The sequence below is a fragment of the Orcinus orca genome, chromosome 4 (assembly GCF_937001465.1).
Source record: "Orcinus orca chromosome 4, mOrcOrc1.1, whole genome shotgun sequence".
NCBI lineage: Eukaryota > Metazoa > Chordata > Mammalia > Artiodactyla > Delphinidae > Orcinus > Orcinus orca.
The window spans coordinates 18,927,142-18,951,171 of NC_064562.1; the positions used below are offsets into that span (position 1 = coordinate 18,927,142).

Consider the following 24,030-nt stretch of genomic DNA (forward strand, 5'->3'; position numbering starts at 1 on the left):
GAGAAATGATTCAAGCAAAGGTTTTATGTTTTAAGATGGTAGACATAATAGTGTCATATTTGTATGCTAACGGAAATGACCCAATAGAAAAAAACATGGGTGTTTCCAAAACCTGGGATTCTAAACTCTAGGAGAGACAAGGAACAATTTACAGAGAGAGCAGAAGAGCAGGAAAAATATAAGGGGCTATTAAAGAACAATATGTAGACATGTAAACTCTAGCTTCAGATTGTAGCTACCAAAAAACCCATTTCCCTCTCAACATCTGAGAGTAGGGTAGCATATCTCCATCCCCTTCCACATAACAATTATGTGTCAGGAGAGAACAGTTTCCCACAGAAGTGAGAGAGAGTTTGTCAACTTTAATCTCCATGGTATGTGGCGGGGGGGGTACTGTGATCCCTTAGTTCACATTACCACCTCCTTCAGTTCTTGATTTTCTTCTCTGGTAAACTGATGTGATTTATCTTAACATTTAAATCCTACCTCTCCACCCCACTGTAGCATATTGACTCATCAAGGCATCTGCTGTCTGCTTGCTCTCTTGATTTGCACATACCATAGCAGAATTAAATGGGTGAGTTACTTACCTGAATATCTTTCTGTTGGAGAAAGATGTGACCATCTAGATTAGGGTTTCTTAATCTCTGCAGACTGACATCTTCGGCTGGATAATCCTTTGCTGTCTGGTGCAGTGTAGGGTGTTGAGCAACATTCTAGGTCTGGACCCACTAGAAGTCAGAAGCACCTTCCTCTCTGTCCCACTTCCTGCCCCAGTTGTGACCAAAAGAATGTTCCAGACATTGTCAAATGTCCCCCAGGAAGTAAAAATCACCCCCCACCCAGTTGAGAACCACTGATATAGATGTAAAGTTTCTCAATACATTATTAATAGATCCTGGTGCTGTCAATGACAAAACATGGGATAAAGCCGGGGGTTTGTTACCTATACCTTTATTCTGTGCTTTTGTCATAGATAATCATTGTTAACCCTCCACTTCTTACCACTATTCTCAAAATGAACATTATGGACCTGGTATAAAGAAATAACTTCACGCTCACTTTAAAAACTGGTACATTTCCACACATGATTGGACTGGGGAGAATGAAGGAATGAGAATAGGTGAACTATGGACACTTAAAATACTATTGGTGAGATTTTGCCATCTGAGGCTTTTCAAAATATTTGTTCAAGCACCATATAGATATTTTTTTCCCTATCAACTGATTGCTGATAACATAAAATTGGCCTTATCTGCATTGGGTGCATCAATATGTATTACTCTGTGGTATCAAAAAACATCAGGACCAGAAGAACCCAGCCAAGCTTGAGAAGAACGTACTTGAATTCAAGACATAGTACAAAGGTACAGAAGTTAAGACAGTGTAGGATTGGCACAGGATATACAAATAGACCAATGGAATAGAATAGTCAGAAAAAGACCCAGTTTATGACAGATATCAATGCAAGTCTATAAGGGAATGAATAGCTTTGCAGTAAGGGGTATTGGAACACGTGGATATTTTATGGAACAAAATGGAACTTGACCCCTACCAAACAGGGTATACAAAATTTAATTTGAGATATATCACAGTTCTAAATGTGTAAAACAATAAAGCTTTTAGAGTAAAACAGGAAAATTTCCTCGAGACAGTCCTAAATAGAAGACAAAAAATACTAACCATAAAAGACTGACTTCATTAAAATTAAGAACCATACCCATCAAAAGACACAATTAAGCAGGTAAAAAGGCAAATCACAGACTGAGAGATCTTCATGACACGTACGTCCAACATCTCTAAATCAGTAAGAAAATGACAATAATCCAACTTTTTTTTTTTTTTTTTTTTTTTTGTGGTACGCGGGCCTCTCACCGCTGTGGCCTCTCCCGTTGCGGAGCACAGGCTCCGGACGCACAGGCTCAGCGGCCATGGGTCACGGGCCCAGCCGCTCCACGGCATGCGGGATCCTCCCGGACCGGGGCACGAAGCCGGGTCCCCTGCATCGGCAGGCGGACTCTCAACCACTGCGCCACCAGGGAAGCCCCTAATCCAACTTTTTAAAATGAGCGAAATTCCTGAAGAGGTCTGTCACAAAAGAGGCTATTCAATGGAATACTACATAGTAATTTAATTAAAAAAAAAAAAACTACTGATACTTGCAACAAAACAGATGAATATTACAGACATTATATTAAGTGAAAGTAGTCACAACAGTACATACTGATGATGCATTTATATGTAGTTTAGGCAAAACAAATAATGATGGAAGTCAGAATAGTGATTACCTTTTGAGGGTGTGTTGACTAGGGAGGGGCATGAGGAAACCTTCTGGAGAGATAAAATATTCCATAAATTTATATGGACGGTGGTTTCATGGGCCCTATGGAACATACAGATAACTCTTTTGAGGAGTTTTTCTGCCAAGCAGAGAATCAAGGCAGTAGCTGGCAGAGAAAGTGGGGTTAGGAGAAGTTTCCTAAAGGATGGGGAAATAACATATGTATATGCTCATAGGAATAATTAAGTAGCGAGGGACAACGGTGATGGAGGGAGAATGCTGGTAATGTCCCTATGCAAGGTGGGAGAGGATGAGATGTTCTCCCTATGTGGAGGAAAGGGAGGTTCTATAACAGCAGGAAAGATGCTAGACTACATGTGAGTGATGGTTTGCATTGTATAGTGTAGATGTGATGAGAGCCTAGGAAGTTCTTTTCTGATTGTTTCCATCTTCTCAGAGAATTAGGAAGCAAAACTGGCAGAGTGAGGAGAGAGGAAGTGACTTGGAAACAGGGGAAAAGAGAAGTGTGAAATAATCAAAAGAGTAGCACAGTGAATGGACCAAGAATCTATACTTCAACCGTGAGGTATCACTGAGGCCCACGTCAGGTTAGGGTGATGAATTCAGTTAGTGTGGTGTGTTTTTCTCCAGGTAAGTCCATCTTCATAGGTGCAGGCACCTGAGGGGTACAGCACTGGATTTAACCAGCTTTGCAGTTTCGCCATAGAGTGCCAATTTTGTGAGTGAGATCATATATACCTGGGAATCTTATTTTTACCAGTTGGGGCATCATTAATTCTATGTTCTTTCCATGGACAAAACTAGGAAATGTTCTTAAATGTTTTTAAATGAGTTCATATTAATAATCATATTTGATATTACAGGGATTTTTATGAACCTCTGGGTTTATATTTGTGTATCTTTTCTCTGGCAGTGAAAGTCTTGGGTCCTCATAATTCTATTCGTATCAGCAATAAAATTACCAGTGAAGTTTCAAGATTTCTTTGCAGTTCTTTTCGTCCTTAGAATGTATCCTATTAAGGAAGTACAAATGGAGTATTATATTCAACATTCATTGGAATAATTATATTCTCTGTATAGATCCTACCAAAATGAAATAAAAATAGGCCTTTTGATTGTTGGAGTTAAATTTGGATATTTACGTTTTATATTCCTTCTAAACTTAATTTTGAATATATAAAACACATTAGTAAGAGAAAATCAAAACTATAAGAATTACACTCATATATACATATGTATAATTCAATCACTTTGCTATACACCTGAAACTAACACAACATTGTACTATACTTTAATTTTTTTTAATGATTAAAAAAAAGAAAAAAAAATTATACTCAGAGAAGTCTTGCTCCCATCCTTCTCCTGTTCCCATGGCCTCTTCATCCCTTATAGGTAAACATTTCTTCACTCTGTAAAGAATTAAACATTTATCCTGCCTTTGGGGAAGAACTATTATTTATCTCCTGTTGATGAGGGAAAATTCTTCTTTAGAGAAAAATGCCAGCTAATAAATGTAGGAGGAATTACTTAATTGGAAAAATCTTTTTGCAGTTCTTATTGAAATAATTAATTCAGACAGGATGTTAAAACCATTGGGTAAAGGTTTTTGAAGATGATATTGGCACAGAACCAAATATCACCCCACAGATTACTTGCTTATTGTAAAGGAAAAACATATCTTACAACTGATTGAGCTGGCATTATCATCTTAGCCAAGTGACAAACTTGACACTTTGTGCTCACTGATGGGATGCAATATTAAATATACAGCATTAACCATGAAGCATTCTTGCCAAGAAATGTTTACCATGTTTCCAGCCAAACCTTTGGGCTAAACCTCCAGTTAATAGGAATATGGGAGTTAAAAGAACAAGTTAAACAATCAGACAAATCAAGAATGTGGGACATCTTACTAGACAAGTGATCTGGTTTCTTCCAATGGCAATGTCAAGGAGGAAAGGTGGCAGAGCTGTTCTAAAGAGACTAAATAAGACTAAATTTTAAAATGACATAATGATTCACAAATAGTAAGGTATTCACACCAGGTACATAAAGTTCAACACTTTGCAATATTAAGTAACTTATTATTACTCTTACAGTTGTGTATAAATAGTTGTAGAAATAACAAGTAACGTGTGAAGTGTTACTGATTCTTTACCTTATCAACAAGATGGACGTTGAACATTAAAATTGCAAGGAGTTTTATTTATAAAACCATTTAATAACATTTCATTAAAGTTTCAAAAATTATTTAAATTTTATTTAAAATTGAGACACTGGGCTTCCCTGGTGGCGCAGTGGTTGAGAGTCCGCCTGCCAATGCAGGGGACACGGGTTCGTGCCCCGGTCCGGGAAGATCCCACATGCCGCGGAGCGGCTGGGCCCGTGAGCCATGGCAGCTGAGTCTGAGCGTCCGGACCCTGTGCTCCGCAACGGGAGAGGCCACAACAGTGAGAGGCCCGCGTACAGGAAAAAAAAAAAAGTTGTCTTAAAATATTCAAAGTTATTAAAGCTAAAAGACAAAATATGAACACTAGCTGTATTCATATTTTGTCTTTTAGCTTTAATAACTGAATATTTTAAGACAACTTTTTAAAACAAAAATAATTTTAATATTTATTTTAATTTCCATTTTAATGAAATATATTTAAATATTATACACTTGGAATACATTTTTTATACTTTATGTTAGTACCAACAGATATTGTGAGAAAATTCTTATAAGAATATAATTAATGATTTTGTTAGAATGAAAGCAAAACAAATGAAAAAGTTTCTTCAGAATAAAGATTTGAAAAGACAAGAAAAGATAAAAGCAACGGAAGAATATCCAAATATATAGAGAATAGAATCAAAATAAGCAGCATTCCTGAAGGAGAGACCTGAACAAAAGAAACAAAAACATTATTCAAAGGCATACGACTTTATTACTCACCCAGACACTGCTGTTGAACACCCAGATATGTGCAATAATTAAATTCAGTCCACTTTGATATTTTGTACTTTGTCATATAAAAACCATAGTGCTACCCATCTTTTTCAATTTTATTGTAATAAAAATTTATTTGCCAAGGTAAGAGGATGGAATATATTTTAAGTTTGTTATCATGATTCAAACATTTAAAATATTTAGATATATTGTACATGGATCTCCATTTGAACTCTTGCCTTGGATCCTGTAAACATTAGGGGTGGGCCTGACTGCAATTTCAAATACCAAAATAATTAAGCAATATCTATAAAGTTCTCAAAGAGAAAACTGCAACCCTAGAATGGTAAAACACTTATGTCTATTCAAGTTTCCTTCAACATGTAAAAAGAAACAGATGATTTCAGATGAGCTGAGAAAATAAAGCATCCATGAGTCCTTGAAAAAGTTACAAAAAGATGTCTAACAAATGACCCAAAGTTAAGAGCTCAACATTGGGAGATTTCAGGGAAAACAGCCATGTGAATTAGTTCCTACTGCTCAACTCTTTCAACTCCAGCCCAAATACCAACTACTTCCCCCAAGCAAGCAGGTAGAGTGTATAAGCTAAACTTCAAGTCTGCTTAGATCTCTTCAGAAGAGATTAAACTCCGGACTTTCCCTTTCAGGCCAGATAAAAACCTTGGGGTCCTGTAGAAACAGCAAGAGTCCTGGTGTGAGGATTGAAAAGTCACTAATATATGATCATACCAAACCTCATTCCTTTTCACCTGTCTGGCCCTTAGGGATAGTGGGGAATTGACAAACTGACTGAATCCTTCCTGCCCCAGAATCAGGAATCCAGAGAGCAGAGAGTTCTCAGTAGGGGATAAACAACCTTCTGGCTTGAGTGCCAGCAGGCTGCCAAGACAGAAAACACCAGTGCCTCTCAGAACTAGTGGAGTTGCCCTGGAGGTACACCAGCAGCAGGACTTGAGCCCTGAGCAAGGGTGGGACCCCGTGAAGGCAAAGGAAAATAACAAGGCCCCTAATCTAGCAGCCAGAGTGAGGAAGCAGCAGCATACCCAGCACTGAGATCACCTCCTGAAACAGAGCTACTGGAGGGCAAAGCACCGACCTTAAACATACAAAATGAAAGTGCTTAAGGAAATTTGATTACAAATCACAGATGATGGATTTAAATTTTTTAAATTAAGTAGATAAATGAAAGCGGAGAAATGTCACTATTTAGACCTTGATTAATTAAAGGTCAAGTCAGAGACCTACCTTTTCTTTTTTAATTTATTTTTTGGCTGCGTTGGGTCTTCATTGCTGTGCACGGGCTTCTCATTGTGGTGGCTTCTCTTGTTGCGGAGCACGGGCTGTAGGCACGCAGGCTTCAGTAGTTGTGGCACGTGGGCTCAGTAGCTGTGGTGCACGGGCTTAGTTGCTCCGCGGCATGTGGGATCTTCCCAGACCAGGGCTCGAACCCATGTCCCCTACATCGATAGGTGGATTCTTAACCACTGCGCCACCAGGGGAGACCCAGAGACCTATCTTAAAACATTGAGCAAGCATGCAAAAAAAGGGACTCGAGAAAAGATGACAACTGACCTGGACAGATCCAAAGGCATCTCTCATAAAAAAGTCACGGAGTGCCAGGAGAAATTCACAAAATATAGATGAAGGAAAGGCAATCATTAAATAAATTAATAAAAGAAAATATAAGCCTGTAGATTGAAGGGGTTAGGAGCCACAGTTAAGGTTGTTTGAGAAAATACACACCCTAGATTAGCTTCATAAAATTCTCTATTACTTCAAGGATAAAATCATACAAGCTTCAAGAGGGAAGAGATATGGGAACATATGTATATGTATAACTGATTCACTCTGTTATAAAGCAGAAACTAACACACCATTGTAAAGCAATTATACTCCAATAAAGATGTAAAAAACAAAAACCATACAAGCTTCTAGGCTAAAAGAACAAAATATTGAGAGAGAAAGAGAGAAAAAGAATCATCTTCCCATCCCACCCCCAAAAAAGATCAGTACTGGATTCTTTTTAACAATGCAAGGTAAAACTAGTTTAGCTTCTTTCTTAATTAAATTTGAGTCTTTTCTTGAGTATTTTGCTAAGATGGTATAGACAGCTGGTAGATATTCTGAATATTTCCCTTTCTGAGATTTTTTTTTTTTTCACTCAGCTAATGAAGGATAACAGACACTTGTAGACTACATAGTGTGCCAGGCATTGTTCTAAGCACTTTAAAAGTATTAACTCTTTTAATCCTCATAACAACCTCATGAGGTAGATGCTGTTATAATCCCTATTTTATAGATGAGGAAAGAAAGCACCAAGAGGTTTAAAAGTTTGTCCAAAGTCACAAGCTGGTAAGTGGCAAAATCTTTTCTCTCTACTAATATCAGCCAATGTGCAATATAAAATTAAAAGTCATAAGCAGAATAAAGAGACACCTTATAGAAAAGGCAACTCATGCAGATACAATGGTCATAAATCTGTAAACACTAACACCATGAATAATTCTGACTTCAAAAAAATTCACAATTTGTGGATGAGAAAAAATACCATAACTCAAGTCATTAAATGATATACTTGTAAAAGTATTTGTAATACAAAACAAATAATTAAGTAATCTCATAGAAAACAATAGTAAAAAGCAACTTGACAGGAAAATGGACTATGGATATAAATATGCAGAAGAGTTAAGTATTAATAGGCAGAAGAGGCAATCCAAAGACACATATGAAAATATTTTAAAAACACTATTATACAGAAAAATACGAAGTATCAATGACATACTACATTACATCTATCAGAGCATCAAGAATCAAGAGCCTCAGTTAACACCTTACCAAAGTCCTTACTATGGCTGACGAGGCCTAACCTAGCCTACACTACCCCTTCTGACCTCATTTCTTTTCACTCTTCTCCTATCACTCAACCACACTGTCCAGCTTCAAACCATCCTCAGACGCAAGAAACATCAACCCCCTCTGCCTAAAACACGCTCTCCTTACGTATTATCATGGCTTACTCCTTCTTACATCAGGTCTTTGCCCAAAAGTCAATGCTCAGAAATTTGCCCTGATCACCCAATACAGAATCCTTCTCCCACAATACTCCCTCTCATCTTATCCTACTCTATTCTTCCTTATAACACTTACCAGTTACCTAGTATAACTGATTGTTTTATTGTATTGGTGCAATATTTATTAGATCGTATTAGTGGTTGTACTGCATTTGCTTATTACTTATCTCCCTCAGTAGACTCGAAAGTCCAAGAGAGCAGAAACTTTTTTGACTCTAATGTCTGGAATAGTGCCAGACACATGGCAGAGATACTCAAAATTTGTTGATGGAATGAACAAGCATACAATGAGCAAACAACTACCACTAGTAAAGGTGCTAAGAAAATGGAACTCTTCTAAATGGGGATATGTGGATTTACAATAGCATTTTTGAATTTATGTATAATTATGCACATCTATGACAGCATCCCTTTTAACCCAGCAATGGGTTACCATCCCCATAATCTAAATAAAGCTCCAAAATATAAGGACATATGCTTAAGAAGAATGTCTGTAATGGTACTACTTGTAGAGGAAAAAAACAAGAATGAATGCTCGGGACTTCCCTGGCGGCACAATGGTTAAGAATCTGCCTGCCAATGCAGGGGACATTGGTTCGAGCCCTGGTCTGGGAAGATCCCACATGCTGTGGAGCAACTAAGCCCGTGTGCCACAACTACTGAAGCCTGCGTGCTTAGAGCCCGTGCTCCACAACAAGAGAAGCCACCAAAATGAGAAGCTAGCGCACCACAACAAAGAGTAGCCCTCGCTCGCCGCAACTAGAGAGAGCCCACACAGCAACGAAGACCCAACTCAGCCAAAAATAAATAAATAAATAATAAATAAATAAGAATGAATGCTTATCAAGAAGCATATGTTTGGATAAAACACGGTACATACACAGCACAGATTATGTAAGCTTTAAAATAACTGAAACTAGATCTGTGCCCATTAGGAGGATTTGTACTAACTAGTAAGCAAGAAAAGCAAGATTCAGATAAATGTATATAATGTGAGCCCATTTTATAAAACAATGACTAACCTTTCACTCTATATGTGTGTGCATATATAAGCACGATAAAGCGTGAGGTAACAGATTTTTTAAAAAATTTATTTATATTTTATTTTTGGCTGCGTTGGGTCTTCGTGGCTGCGTGAGGGCTTTCTCTAGCTGCTGCGAGCGGGGGCTACTTTTCGTTGCGGTGCGCGGGCTTCTCATTGCAGTGGCTTCTGTTATTGCGGAGCACGGGCTCTAGGCGTGTGGGCTTCAGTAGTTGTAGCACCCGGGCTCAGTAGCTGTGGCTCACGGGCTTAGTTGCTCCACAGCATGTGGGATCTTCCCGGACCAGGGCTCGAACCTGCATCTCCTGCACTGGCAGGTGGGTTCTTAACCACTGCACCATAAGGAAGTCCTAGATTTTTAATAATGATTATGTGGGGTGTGAGTATGGTAAGGAAAACAAGAATTCTTTTGAAAAAATGTCCACACCAAAATAAACACAAGACATGGCCACTTTACTTACAATGATACATGTGACAGATACTGTTGGCTATCTATCCAACAGCTATTACCCACCATTCTTTCGTGCTTTCAAAGTCTACCTCTCAATATAGTGGGTTGGCCAAAAAGTTCGTTTTGGTTTTGCCAGCTTATGGGAAAACCTGAACAAACTTTATGGCCAATCCAATAGAAACAGAAAATGCCAGAAGCACTCTTTCCCAGCCTCCCTCACAGTTGAGGCATGGCCATGTCATCTGACCAACGGAAAGTAAAAATCTGCTAGGGTCTCCTAGGAAAGATTTCTTTGCTCCTTGAAAAGACAGACACAAGGAGAAGCAGCTTATTTCCTTATTTCCTATTTTTGAACAGAGTTATCTGAGGAAGTTATGGCTAGAGATGTGAGAGCCATCTTGTGACTATGAGAGGAAAGCCAAGAAAATCAAAAGAAGCCAATCCAAAGTCCTGACTTTGGTAAGCCGCTATAAATTCTGTAACTGTCAACCTCTAGCTTTAGTATTATATGTTATATATTTAATTAATAAACCTCTATTGTTGATATTATTTTTAGCAATATATCTGGGTCAATTATAGCCCAATATCTTAAACAGCCCTGTGTTTATGTGGGTATTATGAATGTATTAAAATGTGACCAACAAAATATTAACAATAGTTCTCATACTTTTATAAATTGTTTAAATTGTTTGAATTTTGACTGAACAACTGTCATTTATATAGTCAGATCAAAATAATGAAGCTGGGCTTCCCTGGTGGCGCAGTGGTTGAGAGTCCGCCTGCCGATGTAGGGGACACGGGTTCGTGCCCTGGTCTGGGAAGATCCCACATGCCGCGGAGCGGCTGGGCCCGTGAGCCATGGCTGCGTCCGGAGCCTATGCTCCACAATGGGAGAGGCCACAACAGTGAGAGGCCCACATACTGCAAAAAACACCAAAAAACAAACAAACAAACAAAAAATAATGAAACTGATTTCATTAATTTTAAAAGTGACGACCTCAGGATCAGAGATAAATATTAAATACTGAAAATGTGATTATAAAACAGTGTAAATTGTCAAAATTACTACTCACTGAGAAAACTGACAGGGTAAAAAAAGTAATAAAAATAATCTATCCTCTGAAAAAGACTTAAAACTGTAAAAGTTTAAGCATTTTCTTAAAAAAGGGCTAAAGATATTACCTGTGATGTAATAGTTAACATTGACAAAGAACACAAGTTAAAGAATTCTTTGAAAACTTTAACCACTGCAAGAATCAAAAATAAAATACACATTTTAGAAAGACAAAAGCAAAGATAATAGTTTAAAGCAAAACACTGAAAAAAGAAGTAGCAATCAAGCATTTAAAAACAAAAAGATGACTATCACCAAAGCTATCAATTATAACAATAAATTAATCTTCTGTAGACAGATGATCTCAGAAAGGGTTAAAAATGACCAAAATCTGGTTTCAAATTGAAGATAACAGACTGAGGGTAAATTTATCTCCCTTCCTTCCCCAAATCATAATGAAATAACAATGAAGAGGAATAACGACTTCTGATGTGAAATAGCTGATCGAATCAAAATCAACATCTTTCCCTTTCTCCTCCTGGATACTCAACAAAAACAACAAGAATATAGGAGGAGGGAAACTGTGACTTTCCTCAATGAAACATAGGAAAAGTGTAATCCACAGACACCAAAACATAGGTAAGTACTGCCAAAAGCACATACAGGTGTGCAGAAGTGAATAGAGATGGCACAGTGACGGCAGATCTCAGAGAGCACCAGGAAATATACACTTGTGTCATAAGATGCATTTCCTTCTTTAGAACAACCAGTGCGAGAAGTGAGGGTTGTCACAGGCAAAGGGGAATGGAAAGCTTAGATGCTATCAAGAAGGCCCAGCAACAGAAAATATAAGAAATGCCAGAAAAGTACTCTTAAATTGCAATTCACTAACATTTTTAAATGATCACATCAAAAATACTGTCAGAACTAAAGTGAAAAAAGAGCAAAACTAACCATCAGATGAAGAATACTCCTCCAGAGAATACGAAAAATTATAGTAAAAAAGAATTAAATGGTTATTTTCTTTAGGCTATTCTGATAGCAAGTTAAATCTGACTAACTTAAAAAGGGGTGGCAGATTTATTTGCTCACACAATGCAGAAATTATCAAATAAAAAGTAGAAAGAGTAGAGAAATAGATGGGTTTCAGTAACAACTGGAATCAGAAACCCCAAAAAACCAGTTCTCAAGACTCTCCATATTGATTCTGGGGCATGCACATGTGCATGCGTGCACACACACACACACACATCTTGGGAAAGAACTACAAATGTGGCCAAAGTAGAGAAGTTTTATAAGAACAGAGCAGCAATTTTCAATCCTGGCTGCACACTTAATTACCTGGTGACTACCTGAGGAGCTATCAAAAATGCCAGAATGGAAAAACTTGGTAATAAAAGGGGTAGAAGATATGAACAACTTTAAACATACACACAGCCTGTAAAATATATTCAACATCACTCAAAATAACATTAAAACTATACCATTTCTCCTGTTACCACTGACAAATATTAAAGTATTTTTAAAAATTTATTTATTTTGGCTGCACCAGGTCTTAGTTGCAGCTCATGGGCTCTTTGTTACAGCATGGGGACTCCTTAGTTGTGGCATTCAGACACTTAGTTGCGGCATGCATGCAGGGTCTAGTTCCCAGACCAAGGATCGAACCCAGTCCCCCTGCACTGGGAGCATGGAGTCTTACCCACTGGACCACCAGGGAAGTCCCAAACACTAAAGTATTAATAACATAGTCTGTTGGTGAGGCCGTGGAGAAACAGGCACCCTCATACACTGCAGGTATCAATGCACATTAATGAAAACCTTAAGGAAGGGACTAGTATAACTACATACACACTTAGCTTTTAACCAAACAATCCCATTTCTAGGAGTTTAATCTGAAGATACATGAAAATTTAACTACAAGATTATTCATTGCAGCATTGTTTGTAATTACATATACTGAAAAGCATATGGTCATATATAGGAGAGTGGTTGAATAAACTATGGGTCAGACAATGGAGTAGTACACTGTAGCTGTAAATAAGATCTCTGTGGATTCATGTAGAACAATTTCCAGCACACACTGTCAGGTGAAATAAGCAAAGTGCAAAAGATATCTTCAATATGTTACTCATTGTATAAGAAAGGAGAAATAAGAAAATATACATGCATCTACTCCTTTGTGCCAAAGAAATAAAGATACCCCAGAGATGCATGAATTTGGTTTACAGGAGGAAGGGTGGAATGGGGTAGAAAGGACAGAAGGAATTAGGGGAGAGGGAAGGATGTAATTTTTGTGAGTTTAACTTTATAAACTATTCTGACTTTTGGAACCATGTTACTGTTTTATACATGCAAGGAAGAAGAAAGGGAAGAAGGGGGAGGGGGAAAGAGAGAAAGAAGGAGGAGTAAAGGGAGGGAGGAAAAAAGGGAAAGGGAAAAGGAAAGGAAGTAAGGAAAAAGAGAAGAAAAAAGGAAATGAAAAAGAAAGAAGGGAGAAGGGAGGAGAAGAGAGAAATAAGAAATGATGGGGACAGAAGGTCCTAAAATGGAATACAAACAGAAATGAATGAATGAAATATTTTGAAAGGTAACATAGCTACACCAAAGGAAGGGACGGGTGGGAGGGAAAACGGAAGATCTGAACAGTGTTTGAACTAAATGCCCTAAATCTAAAGATAAAAATGAACTCTAAACATATCTTGAATTCTTAGGTTTCCTTTTTGCAAAGGAATAGGCTAGCAATTATGAAATTATTTTCTGTTGTTTCTAGCGCTACACAAATAAGTAAATATATTGGGGATGATATTCTGCTTCCTCATTGTACACAGAAAATAATAACATATATGGAAAGAAAGAATAAAAGACTCCTGTGATATTGGGTTGGAATGAGATATCGGTGTGAACTCATGGATTTAAGGGGTATGTGTGTGTGTGTGTGTGTGTATTAACATGATTATAGAAAAAAAAGGTATTTGTGGGTATGTATACAAACAAATTTCTATTTCCTAGCCCTGCTGTGAGAACTTACAAGCAATGTCACCCTGGTAGTAATGAGTATACCAACTGCCCAGATCTTGGTTACTAAATTCCATTCTCTACTAAAAGAATCAGGGCTCCATGGAGACATCATCAATTTCAGGGCTGAAGTAGAGAAAGTACAAGATGAGTCAAGATAAGCCTGAGACATCCTTTTGCACCCAAAACAATGATGTGAGCATGTCAAAGCATAAAGAGGCAGCTTGAAGGGGTTCCCATTGTCCCACTGGGACAATATGAACATCAAAATAATGACAGTAAAGGATTATCAACTGAATAAAACAGAAACCTCAGTCTACACCGAAATTAATTAAACAAGGGAAAGCTATTTCTTACAATAGGAAGCCAACTGGAAGTAGAAAAATCACCATTTGCTGATCATAACTGAAAGTGAGACCATCAATAGGTACTAAAACTCTGTGGGTAATAGTTATGGAGAAACAGGAAGTTGTGCTATATGATACTTAACTACTACAAAGTAAAAATCAGCAAGTTTATAATGGAGACACCCACAGAGATCACCTTAATCAAGCGATCAAAGTTAACATCACCAGTAATGGAAGAAATTTGTATCATGTATTCCCTGGTAAAATGCCCTGAGAAACACACATGACTTCTGTTGTATACTTGTCGTAAGTTCATAACCTGATTCTAATCATGTGGAAACATTATTCAAACCCAAATTGAGAAATATTCTACAAGATAACTGGCATGTACTCTTCAAAAATGTTATGTCCAGGGCTTCCCTGGTGGTGCAGTGGTTGAGAGTCCGCCTGCTGATGCAGGGGACACGGGTTTGTGCCCAGGTCTGGGAAGATCCCACATGCTGCGGAGCGGCTGGGCCCGTGAGCCATGGTCACTGAGCCTGCGCATCTGGAGCCTGTGCTCCACAACGGGAGAGGCCACAACAGTGAGAGGCTCGCGTACTGGGAAAAAAAAAAAAATTTATGTCCATAAACACAGAAGACTGAGGACTTTTTCCAAATTAGAGACTAAAGGGATAGGACAGCTGAAAGCAAGTTCTACATGTAGGCTTTCATTTACTATCAAGGAAACTGTCCAGTAAAATAATGATGGTAAAATCTGAATAAAATTTATTGATTAAATTTTAATGCTAATTTCCTGATTTGATCATTGTATGCCCTTGCTTTTAGAAAATATACACCAAAAATTTCAGGAAACACACTGAAGTGTTTAGGTCAGAGGGGGAACGTTGGCCTATTCTCAGGTACTTTAAAACAAATGGCAGGAATTCCATGGCAGTTAACACTGCACACTTCCACTGCAGGGGGCACGGGTTTGCTCCCTGGTTGGGGAACTAAGATACCACATGTTGCACAGTGCGGCCAAAAAAACAAAATAAAAATAAAATGGGTAAAATGTTAACATATGATGAATCTGGGTGAAGGGTGTATGGAAATTCTTTGTATTATTCTTAGAAATTTTCTGTAGCTTTGAAATTATGTCAAAATTAAAAGTTTAAAAATGCCTATCTGGAGTTCACACATAGATAACTCCTACTGGTCTGAAATGAAACCTATTCATTTAAGAGTCAGACCCAAAGCCACATGGACCTCAGGGAGTAGAAAGAGGCAATCGTTCCTAGAAGCAAAGTGTTCAGGGCAGGTAACACCAGTGATGTCTACTGCAAAGGAAAATTAGCCATTTCTCTATGTGATAAAGCATTCAATTAACAGTGTAAACTGTCATCTTCTAGCATCAAATAACACTGAATTGTATACAGCAAAAGCTGTTAGAAATACATGGAGAAAACGAACATATCTACAAATCAATGGGAGCAAAAGCTTCATCAGGTGATTTTCTGTTCTGCTTTATTAGTGTAAACTAGCCTGGCACACAGGAACCATTTAATAAGTGTATTTTCACACACTTACATTACATAAACTCACAGATTATAAACATGATTAGTGTGGAATCATGACTATTTTGTTCTCCTCGCTCTATTCAACACTTAGCAATGGCTGGCACATAACAGGTACTCAATGAATATTTGTTTAACGACTAATAATTGAATCTGCACTTTAATACTTGTGGGAGATTGAGTAATAAGAAACATCTTTAATAGATTAGAATTACAGATCACAACTAGCTGCAGGACAATCATCGACAGGAAGATACTGGAACTCACAAAAAAAGATACCCCACATCCAAAGACAAAGGAGAAGTCACAATGAGATGGTAGGAGGGGCCCAATGACAATAAAATCAAATCCCATAACTGCTGGGTGGGTGACTCACAGACTGGAGAACACTTATACCACAGAAGCCCACCCACTGGAGTGAAGGTTCTGAGCCCCATGTCAGGCTTCCCAACCTGAGGGTCCGCCAACGGGAGGAGGAAATCCTAGAGAATCAGACTTTGAAGGCTAGTGGGATTTGATTGCAGGACTTCAACAGGACTGGGGGAAACAGAGACTCCACTCTTGGAGGGCACACACAAAGTAGTGTGTGCATCAGGACCCAGGGGAAGGAGCAGTGACCCCAGGGAAGACTGAACCAGACCTACCTGCTAGTGTTGGAAGGTCTCCTGCAGAGGCGGGGGGGGGGGTGCTGTATCTCACCGTGGGGACAAGGACACTGGCAGCAGAAGTTCTAGGAAATACTCCTTGGCGGGAGCCCTCCCAGAGTCTGTCATAGCACCACCAAAGAGCCCAGGTAGGCTCCAGTGTTGGGTTGCCTCAGGCCAAACAACCAACAGGGAGGGAACCCAGCTGCTGCCATCAGCAGTCAAGGGGAATAAAGTTTTTCTGAGCTCTGCCCACCAAAGAAACAGTCAGCTCTACCCACCACCAGTCCCTTGCATCAAGCCTCTTAAGATAGCCTCATCCACCAGAGGGCAGACAGCAGGAGCAAGAAGAACTACAATCCTGCAGCCTGTGGAACAAAAACCACATTCACAGAAAGATAGACAAGATGAAAAGGCAGACGGCTATGTACCAGATGAAGGAACAAGATAAAACCCCAGAAAAACAACTAAATGAAGTGGAGATAGGCAACTTTTCAGAAAAAGAATTCAAAATAATGATAGTGAAGATGATCCAGGATCTCGGAAAAAGAATGGAGGCAAAGATCAAGAAGGTGAAAGAAGTGTTTAACAAAGATCTAGAAGAATTAAAGAACAAACAAACAGAGGTAAACAATACAATAACTGAAATGAAAACTAAACTAGAAGGAATCAATAGGAGAATAACTGAGGCAGAAGAACGTATAAGTGACCTGGAAGACAGAATGCTGGAATTCACTGCTAAGGAACAGCATAAAGAAAAAAGAATGAAAAGAAATGAACACAGCCTAAAAGACCTCTGGGACAACATTAAACGCAACAACATTCGCATTATAGGGGTCCCAGAAGGAGAAGAGAGAGAGAGAAAGGACCAGAGAAAATATGTGAAGCAATTATAGTCGAACACTTCCCTAACGTGAGAAAGGAAACAGCCACACAAGTCCAGGAAGCGCAGAGAGTCCCATACGGGATAAACCCAAGGAGAAACACGCTAAGACACATAGTAATCAAATAGGCAAAAATTTAAGACAAAGAAAAATTACTGAAAGCAGCAAGGGAAAAAAGAAAAATAACATACAAGGGAACTCCCATAAGGTTAACAGCTGATTTCTCAGCAGAAACTCTACAAGCCAGAGGGGAGTGGCACGATATATTTAAAGTGATGAAAGGCAACAACCTACAACCAAGATTACTATACCCTACAAGGATCTCATTCAGATTCGATGGAGAAATCAAAAATTTTATAGACAAGCAAAAGCTAAGAGAATTCAGCACCACCAAACCAGCTCTACAATAAATGCTAAAGGAACTTCTCTAAGTGGGAAACACAAGAGAAGAAAAGGACCTACAAAAACAAACCCAAAACAATTAAGAAAATAGTCACAGGAACATACATATCAATACTTACCTTAAATGTGAATGGATTAAATACTCCAACCAAAAGACACAGGGCTGCTGAATGGATATAAAAACAAGACCCATATATATGCTGTCTACAAGAGACCCACTTCAGACCTAGGGACACGTACAGACTGAAAGTGAAGGGATGGAAAAAGATATTCCATGCAAATGGAAATCAAAAGAAAGCTGAAATAGCTATACTCATATCAGATAAAATAGACTTTAAAATAAAGAATATTACAAGAGACAAGGAAGGACACTACATAATGATCAAGGGATCAATCCAAGAACAAGATATAACAATTATAAATATATATGCGCCCAACATAGGAACACCTCAATACATAAGGCAACTGCTAACAGCTATAAAAGAGGAAATCAACAGTAACACAATAATAGTGGGGGACTTTAACACCTCACTTACACCAATGGACAGATCATCCAAACAGAAAATGAATATAAGGAAGGACAAGCTTTAAATGACACAACAGACCAGATAGATTTAATTGATCTTTATAAGACATTCCATCCAAAAACAGCAGGTTACACTTTCTTCTCAAGTGCGCACAGAACATTCTCCAGGATAGATCACATCTTGGGTCACAAATCAAGCCTCAGTAAATTTAAGAAAATTGAAATCATATCAAGCATTTTTCTGACCACTCACTATGAGATTAGAAATGAATTACAGGGAAAAAAACGTAAAAGACACAAACACATGTCACATGGTGACATTCCATTCTGGCACATGTCTTTATCAAGCTCAACTTTCACAAAAAGAACGTGAAACTGCTTCTAAAGCATATGACTGCACACATAACTAGTTCTTCCGACACCAGTCCAAAAGTAAAACTCACTGCTATTTGAAACTCATTAAAAAGCTCATTTGAGAAACTATTTATACAGCACAGCTGTCTACTAGAACTTTCTGCAATGACGGAATGTCCGATATCTGAGCTACTGTTCTGGACACTGCAGATCTAGATCATTATGCCTTAAAGTATGGTCCCTGGGTCACAATAATCATCACAAGATCACAAGAATCACTTAGGATCAGGCACAATGAAACCTGAAAAGGACTGGTTCTCAAGGGACACAGTACCACTGACTATTACCATAACCAGTAGAAATTTATGTGACACTTTATCACAATTATAGGTGAGGCGCATCAGGCATTATTAGGGATGAACAATACACAGATGTACACACCTAAGAGCTGGTATCCCAAATGACATTCAACTATCCTGCCAGGCATTCATGTAAATTTTAAAAAAATCTACTTTTAATACTGAAATTTTGAATCTAACTGTATTACCTAACATCTAACACCAAGCAGTTTTTGCACAATTTTAATATACTCTGAATTTTCCAGAAATACCTTAAGTTAAAAAAATGTATAGTTTTGTCCAGAACTTAGTACTAAGCATTGTTCACTTCAGAGTAACTTAACAACTTGCATTTAGAGTTGTCACATTCACACTGACACTAGATATGTGTTCAATTACTAGACTACTTTCATTATATAGTTACATTTGGGCTAAAATAGCTGTACTTAAAACTACCTCCCTCTAAATTCCCCTCTGATTATTCTCTTATTATCTATTATTCTCTAGACAGGGAATTTATATTTTAACAAGCGGTAAGCAATTTCACTTCAGGATAATAAGAGCATGCAGTGATACATTTGCTTATACATATGGGGTGCTTTGTCTGACATACGGGGTGCTGTGTCTGAGAGTGATCCTTAAGAATCACTGGTTTAAGGATTTATGCAGCCGTTACCATCCCCCTAGATCAGAGGCCCTTAATTTGGGAATATAAGGACACTCAGCCTAAGGAATCCACGGAGTGGCTTCAGAACAATAGAAATCCTAAATAATACATACAATTTGATACATATGTATAGCAACCTTGGGGGGTTAACAATATAACTTTGTTCCATCCCAAACTGTTAGCTTAAGTACCATTACATTACACCCTGAGACTATATATGATGGGCTGGATTATAAACTTGGATCTCAAAATGTGGTCAAGCCCCACACCCAATTACATTTATGGAACTGCAATTTCATCACTTCATCAGCCTACACTAGACTATTAATCCTGACAAAGGATTAACCTCCAAAGTTTACAAGCAGCTCATGCAGCTCAATATCAAAAAAACAAACAACCCAATCCAAAAATGGGCAGAAGACCTAAACAGACACTTCTCCAAAGAAGATATACAGATAGCCAACAAACACATGAAAGAATGCTCAACATCACTAATCATTAGAGAAATGCAAATCAAAACTACAATAAGGTATCACCTCACACCAGTCAGAATGGCCATCATCAAAAAATCTACAAACAGTAAATGCTGGAGAGGGTGTGGAGAAAAGGGAACCCTCTTGCACTGTTGGTGGGAATGTAAATTGATACAGACACTGTGGAGAACAGTATGGAGGTTCCTTGAAAAACTAAAAATAGAACTACATATGAACCAGCAATCTCACTACTGGGCATATACCCTGAGAAAACCATAATTCAAAGAGTCATGTACCACAATGTCCACTGCAGCTCTATTTACAATAGCCAGGACGTGAAAGCAACTGAAGTGTCCATCGACAGATGAATGGATAAAGATGTGGCACATATATACAATGGAATATTACTCAGCCATAAAGAAATGAATACTGTATGCTAACACATATATATGGAATCTAAAAAAAAAAAAAGGTTACGAAGAACCTAGGGGCAGGGCAGGAATAAAGATACATACGTAGAGAATGGACTTGAGGACACGGGGAGGGGGAAGGGTAAGGCTGGGAAGAAGTGAGAGAGTGGAATTGACATATATACACTACCAAATGTAAAACAGACAGCTAGTGGAAGCGGCTGCATAGAACAGGGAGATCAGCTGGGTGCTTTGTGACCACCTAAAGGGGTGGGATAGGGAGGGTGGGAGAGAGACGCAAGAGGGAGGAGATATGGGGATATATGTATATGTATAGCTGATTCAGTTTGTTATACAGCAGAAACTAACACCATTTTAAAGCAATTATACTCCAATAAAGATGTTAAAAAAAAAAAGCCCAATCCCATAAAAGCTAGAATTACTATAGAATGTCAGCCACTGCATTACATTACACTGCATTACAAAAACACTACAGGTTTTTTTTAATGAAGACCCATGGAAGAAGGCTAAAATTCATTACACATTTGCTCTGCACCTGGTACTGCACTATACTTTATACAAATGATGTCGTTTAAGTCTCACCATTGCCCTCTGATATAGGTATCACTCATTGTTTCACAGATGAGAAAACTGGCTTAGAGAGCTCAACTAACTTGACTAGGTTCATACATTGAATAGATGGCAGAACTAGAATTTGAACTGAGGCTCTCTGACACCAAAGCATGTGTGTGCTTTTCTGGAGCAGGTTGCTATTTATTCTTTAATTTTACTGTGGAGTATGTACTGAATCCCATCTTCCTTTGACATAGCCAGCTGTATACTTAAAACAAAAATTGTGTCCCACAAATGGCAGTCGCCCAAGCATGACATTAGCATCTTTGAATAACTTGCTTCTCCATTTTATTTGGTTACTAGAATGGGCTTTATGGAATGGATTTTGCATGCTAACTTCACTTCTGGCTTAATCTTTTCTCACATCCCCCCCCCCTTTTTTTTACTTCCTATAATAAAGCAAGAAACAGAGGCATACCACATGCTGCTTTAGGTAATAGAAAAAATATATTAAGACTGTCCTGTAGAGTACAAGCTTTGCTTGATGATTTATAAACCACCATGCAATCATTTTTTGTAGTTAAAAAACACCAACTATCACTTTGAGAATAAGTACATAAGCTCCAGTATTTCCCAGTTAGAAAACTTGATTACCTTGGCTGCTTTCTAAATAGTAAAAGAAATCTTAACATGCAGACAAACAATGAGCATTTGAGGACATGGGCAAAAAAGCAGGGAGGTCAGCTGGGATGTCTTTTAGCCTAAGAACCCAGATAGTACCAGGGACAATCAGGAGAAACTGCAGTGGACTCAAGGACATTGTCTAAGTAGAGGGGAGAGAAGAAAATAATGATGTAAATCACACTCTGTTGACTGGATTAATGGTAAAGCCATCAGGTAGGAATGGGGTTAGGGGCTTGCTGGAAGTGAAAAGGAAAAGAAAATAGGATAAGACATTTGGCTTTGCTGACACTGTCACTAAAAACATTTGATTTTGCTGACACTGTCACTACAAAACATTTAGAGTAAGGATCAGCAAACTTCGTACTACAAAGGCCCAGAGTAATAAGTATCTTACGCTTTACAGGGCTGTCTCAGTCACAACTAGTCAACTCTGCCATTATAGGACACACACACACAAAAATTACAGACATGTGAACAAACATGTAAGTCCATGTTTTAATAAAACTTTATTTACAAAACAGAATGCAGGCCAAATATGACCTATGAGCTATAGTTTGCTGACCCCTGACAGAGAAGTCCAATAAGCAGGGAGAAGCATGATCTGAAGCACAAGAAGGTCATGGACAAGGACAGAGATTTGAAAGCCACTGACAGTATGGATAACCTAAGAATAGTAGAGATGGAAGATATGAACATTTAAAGATAGAACCCTTATAAAATAGCAACACTTAAAAAAAACATGAAGAGGAGGTAAATAATTGATGGTAAATAATTAATAATTAATGAAAGGAGAAACGTTGCATGAAATAGCAACTTATGATTCCCTTAAATATCATTCTGGCTCAATACAAATCCCGTATGCTTGGAGAAGCACAGAACACTGCAATAATTAACTATGGTTATTATCTAGAAGGCACTGCTAGAACACAGAAAAAGCCCCAAATGTATACGGAATACACCTAATTAACACTTTGACATAACAAGACAATGCAAAGCAGGGTCAAGTTGGGACAAAATCTTATGCCTCACATACCTTATAAATTATCTTACACCAGAAACAAAATGTCAAGCATCATGCACAAACCACTTACCCAAAATTGAGTTAAAGGTTGAAGACAAAACTAAACAAAAAAAAGCCCCAAACAAAAAACCCTTAAAAACAAATGTCAAAAGAAACTTGTTATGACAATATAAAGATGTGTTTGGGAAATGCTCTCAGTTCAAAAATTGTGAAGTTAAATTCATTACAAGGCTTGAAAACAAAACTAGGTCCTATATCAGTGTTACCTGATTCAAGCTTTTTTAATATTTACAGGTCTAAAATAGAATTGCTAGCTTAATGCTTGTTTTCTGGAAGAAGTACTATCTAGCAAATAAACTATTTTATTTGTATTTTAAAACAATGTTGGCTCACTAGAAGAAAATAAAACAATTAAAAGTCAATCCGAAAAATACCATGAGGACCAAAACTGCAAAACTTGCAAAGCAGCATTCTGTAGAACGCAATTACAAAATTGATGATGATCCTTGCATGTGGATTAGAACGGTCTGGGTGTGGAATGGGTAGAGAATAGGGCCATACAGTACTGCTAAAGAAAAGCAAACTTACACATATCAAAAAACTACACTATACAAAGATAAGACTATAACTTACATTGGGAGACTGTAAAGGCAAAAATTACAAGGAAAGAAGGAAGACAGGCAGTCCTCCAATAAGGCATACATTCATATAATGGATCACTAGGCAATTAAAAATATCTTATATGCGTTATGATGTGTAAAACTGTCCAAGATTATTAAATGAGAAAACAATGCTATTGATATTCTCAATAAAATGATTTGTGTCCAAAGAAAAAAGTTACACACATGTGCCCACACATACATCTGGTGTATGCACAGAAAATTCAGACATATACAAGAAATTTGAGTGGTACCTTGAAAAAGAAGAGTAGGATTGAAGGAGGCAGGAAATTGTCACCTTCTACCCTTCTACAGTCAAAACAAAATAGGCATGTGTTATGTTTGTGTTTTATGTCAAACATTAAAGAAAAAAAAATCAGTATTTTAGAAGGTGAATAAAGGGAGAACTGCTATGTATAAAACCACACCAATACAGACACAATCATTTAAAATGCTTCAACAAATTCAAAAGTATGTTAAGTACAATCTCATAACCAAAAAAGAGCCACACCCACAAAATTTTACTTGGACAATCACACAGGTTTCAGTAATATAAAGTAGAAATTAAGTCTTGCAAAAGCTGTAATTTACATGTGAGGGTTTG

At 37.9% G+C, this 24,030-nt stretch overlaps 2 long non-coding RNA genes and 1 pseudogene across 2 annotated transcripts in view; 1 reads left to right on the forward strand and 2 right to left on the reverse strand.

The window, feature by feature from the left end:
• LOC117195801 (uncharacterized) overlaps positions 1-2,060 on the reverse strand; it is a 33,009-nt gene extending 30,949 nt beyond the window's left edge. Inside the window, exon 1 of the long non-coding RNA XR_007477053.1 lies at positions 591-2,060. This is a non-coding gene — a long non-coding RNA (uncharacterized LOC117195801). The remainder of the gene's footprint in view (positions 1-590) is intronic.
• LOC101283124 (macrophage migration inhibitory factor-like) overlaps positions 1-24,030 on the forward strand; it is a 481,812-nt pseudogene that overhangs the window by 265,991 nt on the left and 191,791 nt on the right.
• On the reverse strand, positions 2,117-6,688 carry LOC117195803 (uncharacterized). The gene is made up of 2 exons (XR_004475621.2): positions 3,637-6,688; positions 2,117-3,315 (listed from the first exon to the last, which is right to left on the reverse strand). It is a non-coding gene; the product is annotated as an uncharacterized LOC117195803 (long non-coding RNA).